Below are 6,626 nucleotides of genomic sequence, written 5' to 3' on the forward strand. Positions count from 1 at the left end.
TGTTTTGTGACTGCAGAAGCCGCCGGGCCTCCCTAGTAGGCTAAACCTGCGGCCTGTTCAGGCACAGGCCGCAAACGCTCCGAAGCTGATTTGAATTACATTTTTGTTTGTTCACAAATTTGAGTCCTTCAAATTATGTTTGAGGCCTCTCGTACTGCGGGCGATTTTGTCCCTGCACTGGCGTTCTGGTCTCTGTCCTAGCCCCGGGCCCTGCTGAGTCATACTTGTCACCTGCGGGGGTCCCAGTGTGGCCCCACCCCAAGCTGGCGAAGCTGGAAAGAGCTGGGCACAGCTGACCTGCGCCGGCTTGCCGGAGGCTTGCTCTGCCCTGGAACTTGGTAGCCCCTAAGGAGTGCTCGGGGGTGAGGAGAAAGCAGGCTGCAAGGCCAAAAGGGAATGAAAATGAGAGCCAGGAGCAGAGGGGACGGGCTGGGGGGAGGTGGCCGAGGTGCCTAGTGCAAAGGGAGCCTCGGTCTACATCCAGACTCCGAGAGGCTCCCGCTGCAAAAGCACCCCCGCGCCGGGACACTTGCTGCCGTGATGCTTTCCAAGCACCTTCTTGCAAATGACGATGGTGATTCTGAAACGAAATCGTGCGGTTGCTGCTCTGATGTCCACTTTTATGATCGGGAAACGAACCCAGGCATTACTCTAGTCCGTGGCAGAACCACTCGTATTACCTTATATAGAAATTTACTGTCTGGTGTCTCTGGTTTCCGATATGGTACAATTCATTATTATAACGCTCTCCCTTTCATGTCAGCCTCAAGAATGTGACTGAAGCTGGGGAAGGGGGGAGCGGCTGGAGAGGGAAGAGGGTTGGAAGGGTGTTTAAACAATACAGCCCTCTTGTTCTAAAACACTGGTTGGTAAACGTTTTTCTAAAAGGAGCCAGATGGTAAATATTTTAGGCTTTGGGGGCAACTACTCGGCAGCGTTATAGCGAGAAAGCAGCCCTAGACAATATGGATGAACCTGGCTGTATTCCAATAAAACTTTATAGACACCGAAATGTGAACTTCATATAATTTTCACGTGTCACAAAATGTTCTTTTGATTATTTTCAACCACTTGAAAATTGAAAAGTCATTTTGAGCTCGTGGGCCATGCAAAATTAAGTGGCGGATTAGATTTAGATGGGAGGACTGTAGTTTGCCCACCGTGTTCGAGAATAATTGTGTCGTATAGCTCTGCTTCAATGGGAACTTCCTCATGTGCACAGTAAGAGAAGGCTTGGCAGACGATTTCCAGTCTCCCATTAATATATTTAACTTATTTTCTGGTGGGTAGGCATGATTTCCAAAACCTATTAAATGTTTAAATGGTTGAAAGAAAAGAAATCTTCCCAGACGATTTGACTTTAAAATCTTTATGCTGTCCACCTCACTGAGGGTCTGAGTAGGAAATACGGAGCAGATATTTTGGGAGTTTGTGAAAATACTCAGGCACTATCATACACAATCCCAAAGTAACTGGTACAGCATATTTTGTTAGTTTGGGATTTTGTTGTTGTTAAATTGAATCTGTCATTTCTGTTTCTCTAAGTTTTTTTGGTCAGGTACTTTTTTGCGTCAAAAATGTAGTATCAGTTTTTCTCTCTTGAATTGCGAACTGTTCAGTTTTGGTTTTGCCTTTCACTCCACCTTATGAGCTCTGGTCCTAATCTTCCAGTTTCTCTGTGGTTGTCTTTTTGTCTCTCTTGCAGTCAGCTGAGTCCACTAATTGAATAAGGCACCAACAGGTGTGCGCACAGGGTGTGGGCTCTCTTAACCGAGAGATGCCCTGTTTAGTTACCGTTCTCTTAAGACTGCTTACCTCAGAGTTGCTGTAGTGTTAACCACCACTTTCTTCATGCCGACCGTGTTTTACAGACTAGTACACTTGTATATAAAACAAAACAAGTTAGACCACACAGTGCTGGCCTTTAATATGTGTGATGCACTCTCGTATTTTATTTCTTTTTTTTTTTTTTGTGGTACGCGGGCCTCTCACCGTTGTGGCCCCTCCCGTTGCGGAGCACAGGCTCCGGACGCGCAGGCCCAGCGGCCATGGCTCACGGGCCCAGCCGCTTGGCGGCACGTGGTATCCTCCCGGACCGGGGCACGAACCCATGTCCCCTGCATCGGCAGGCGGACTCTCAACCAATGCGCCACCAGGTAAGCCCTTATTTCATTTTTAAAAGTATGCAGACGATCCCCTACATTGCTTTCGCACTGAGTCACAACTTGTGGTTTGAGACTGGACACTAGTATATTTTTTGAAACCTCTAGCCAGGTCCTGACCACCTTTTACGTTTTTTTTTTAATTTTAGTGAAGTATAGTTGATTTACAATGCTGTGTTAATTTCTGTTGTACACCAAAGTGACTCAGTTATACATATATATATATATATATTCTTTTCCATTATGGTTTATCACAGGAGGATATTGAATATAGTTCCCTGTGCTATAGTAGGACCTTGTTTATCCATCCTGTGTACGATAGTTTGCATCTGCTAGTCCCAACCTCCCAATACTTCCCTCCCCAGCCCCCGTCTTGGCCTCCACCTTGGCACCCACAAGTCTGTTCTCTATCTGACCACCCCTTATAAAATAGCAACACACCTCCTCCACAGGTAATCACTTTCTATCCTCTTTCTTTTTTTTTTCATAGCACTTATCACCACCTGACAAATGGTTGTTCATAGGCTTTTTCTCCTACACTAGAATATAAATCGATGGCGGGATCTTTGTTTCAGTGTACCCCCAGCAACTGAACCAGAGCTTACCAGATGAGGAAGCTCAGGCAGACAGTGCCAAGGTCACATAGTGAGTGTTGGAGTTGGAATTTGAATTTAATCGATCTTCTATTAAGACAGCAAAAGTGTTTCGGAGAATGAATCACTTTGGACAAGAATGAATAGAGGAGAGAGACTAGTTAAGAGTTACTTGTGATAAACTAGGTAAAATAATTATGTTGTAAGGCTAATGGCACTGGGGCTCTAAGGAAAATAAAAGAGGAGCTATGCTGCAAAGAAAAGTCAAAAAGACTTGATGAAGGGTGACTGGGAGGAAAGTGGCATCAAATACTTATTGACTACTTATTATATATTGGTCATTTTAAAGTTTCCAGCTGGCTGACCGGTGGAATTATTGACAAAAATATATGATACCATATACTATTAATTATAATAAATTATCTCATGATAAAAAAAAAAGACAGCAAAAGTGATCGTATCTGATAAAATGAACTGTTTACCGAAAGGAATGAGAGAGGGAAATAATACCCGGACATAGCTGCGGGTGATTCTGTGTTCATTAGCAACTCTGTCTCACTAGTTTTTGGCAAAAAATCTTAGCCATTCAAAAAAATGTTGCAGTACTCACTGTGTGCCAAGCGTTGTTCTGGGAACTGGAGATACCTGGAATGAACAAGACATATACAGCTCTCCTGCCCTTTTATAAATCGCTTTATTGTTTGTTTTTCTTATTACAAAATCAGAGCTCGTTACAGAAAAACCTGAAAATTACACAAACAAAAGAAGAACATAAAGAATACCAATTTTGTTTCTGGCCAAATTGTTTTTATTCAAATCACTAGGAGTGGAAGAAAATCCACGAAAACATTAATAGTCATTGGCTCTTGGTTACTGATATTATGGATGACGGTTACTTTACTCTTTATATATTGCTCTATTTAAAATTTTTCTCCAACGGACAGACACTAGTCTTATAAACAGAAAAAGAAACCCACACATTTTAGAAAAAATATAAAAAGCAATGGTAGATGAGTGATGCAAATGAAAAGTTGTCTTAGTGTGATAGAATTCTAAGTAATTTCTCTTAAAATATTTAATGCAGTTGTGTGAGGGAGTTGGAGGAAAATTATAAAATTGAAAGCACACTGTACTTGTTTGAACTTGTACTTTGTTTTCATTTTCTATTGTGATATTAGGTAGAGCGAAGTAATTGTTTTATACTTATAAATGCGTTAATATTTAACCCTTGTGGAGCATCCCTCTGGATTTCTGAAAGGCCACCTTTCCCCGCTGTGCTAGCCGTTAACGTTAAGCTACACGAGCTCTGCATTGGTGACAGTGAATAAAGGAAATGACCTAGAGCAGAATCCCTGGGGCTTAGACTTAGAATCAATGGGGCGAAGTAAATAAATATTTGTCAAATGAAAAATATTGAATAGGAAATTCCTCCTGGCCTTGGCCCAGTCCATAAGCAGAGATGAGAAGGCTTCACACATAGAACCTCGCTTTAGAAACCTTGCTCTAAGCATTCTACCCCAAGCACGTTTTTCTTTTATTCAGAATTTTAGTGTACTGTGCATTTTAATTTACAACTGAAGACCTCTTCTGAAGTTCACTGGAGTGAAAATTTGTAATTGCTGGCCATTGTCCGTTCTTCCTTCTCCAGAGTGAGCCCCTCTTCCTTCTTCAGCCTTCTTGTAGTTTGGTAGGACTGTCCATCAGGATACTCTGCTCTCCACCAGCCAAAGTGTAGGTACTTAACCCCCATTGGGCCCGTCAGCCATGCCCTTTCTGGAATGTGGATTCCCTAAACTCTTGCTGGTGAAGCACCCCAAGGTGCTGGCCACTGGTTCCTGCTTCCAAGATCTCTAGAACGGCTGCTTTTATTCCGTGAGCTCCACATGCCCTACCATATATTCCCTTTTTGCTGAAGTTAGCCCGAGTCCATTTGTTGCTTACAACCAAAGAATGTCTGATGTTCACCTAACCCCTTCCGCCTCCAAGTCCTGAATTCAACCATAGATTCTCCTGAATAAGGACTATGGCCCTGTAGTTGGAGAGGAAATAGATAAGGTACTAAAAACTTTGCAAATGTGTATTTACAATTGTATGAAAGCTACAGGAAAACAGAAAGTTGTGCAAAGTGTTTCCAGCGGCGGATTCAATACAGCGAATTGGGTACACAGCTGAAAGAAAGGACAAGATAACCTGGATATTTGTCACTGCTTCCTGTACCCCTAGAGCTGATATTAGTAACTGCAAGAAGCAGCTACCACACTTAGGGCTTGGGGAATGAAAGGAAAGCAGTGGGGTTACCAGAATTGGGAGCTTGGAGGAGAGGTCCTGCGCTGGCTGGTGCATGCGCCTCTGGTGGGGGCACTCCACACAGCCCCTGCTCAGACCCCCAAGAAGGCGTGGCTGGTGGGCGCTGGTGCCTCTGTGGAGGCCTGGTATGGTGATGCTGGGAAGGCTGAAAGAAGGTGGAGGCCGGTGGTGGGGGGTGAGTGGGGGCTGTTGATGGAAGTTGGCAACCAGAGGTCCCTTGTCCCTCCTTCCAATCTCCCATCAGAACCTCCCATTAACAGAACCTCACGGGAAGGCAACCGGCTTGGGTGTTTGGGAAAAACAGTAGAGTCCCAGCCCTGGTATCACAGAGCAGAGTTAAAAAGGGTCAGCTTATGGTGGTCCAGCGGTTAAGACTGCACTCCCAGTGCAGGGGGCCCGGGTTGGATCCCTGGTCAGGGAACTAGATCCCACATGCCACAACGAAGATCCTGTGTGCCGCACCACAGACCCGGTACAGCCAAATAAATAAATAAATATTAAAAAAGAAAAAAACGGTCAGCTTAGAGCTGAGGCAGGTGAATAACCATGACAAAAGCATGCTTTACCTTTAAAAGGATCTGTAGTGGTTTTTGAAAATAGAATCCCCTGGTAAATTGGAAATTTTCAGTATATCTGTGGCTGAATGTAAATTACATCATTATTGTACTTTATGCCGAAAGACGTAAAGGCACAAATTTAAAACCTGTAACATGTTCTCTGGCCCTTAGTGATGGCATATGGATGCATCAGTTGGAAACTTTGTCTCCTAATACATATTTATGAGGTGGAGAAGTTACAGCAAGATTGCTTCATTTGATTATTACAAAGAGGAAACCAGCATTGATGTAAAGCTTTCTTAGTCATCAAGAGGTTCTGTAATTGTAAGGTAATTTACAAATTCCTTTTGAGACTTGCTTTTCAAAATATGTTAGAAGAAAAGCCAGAGAAATTCATTATATCATTAAGAAAATACTTCATAATCTCACTTAAGGGAAATTACTTATGCTTAAAATGTATAAATCAATTAACCTAACAGATTTTACTTGGAAAGTTTGCAAAATTACCAGTCTTCTAAGATTAATGAATAGGAGAAATTATTATACTGCTAGAAAACAAAATGTTAGATGAAAAATGCATCTATGAATGTTCATAGCAGCTTTATTTGCAATAGCCAAGAACTGAAATCAGCCCAGATGTCCTTCCACTGGTGAATAGTTAAACAAGCTGTTCTACAATTCATACCACGGAATCGTACTCAGCAATAAAAAGAAAGGAACTATTGATACGCACAACTTGGATGAATCTACAGGGAATTATGTTGAGCGAGAAAAGCCAGTCCCAAAAGGTTACATACCTTATGATTCCACTCATATAGCATTTTTGAAATGACAAAACTTTAGAAATCGAGGAGAGCTTAGTAGTGGCCAGAGGTTAGGGATTAGGGGTGAGGTTTAAGGAATGTGAGTGTGGTAATAAAACAGCAAAATGAGGAATCCTTGTGCTTGTGGTATTGGAATGGTTCAGTATCTTGAACTGTGGTGGTGGATACATAAACCTATACAGG

The sequence above is a fragment of the Grampus griseus genome (assembly GCF_964374135.1).
Source record: "Grampus griseus genome assembly, chromosome: X".
NCBI lineage: Eukaryota > Metazoa > Chordata > Mammalia > Artiodactyla > Delphinidae > Grampus > Grampus griseus.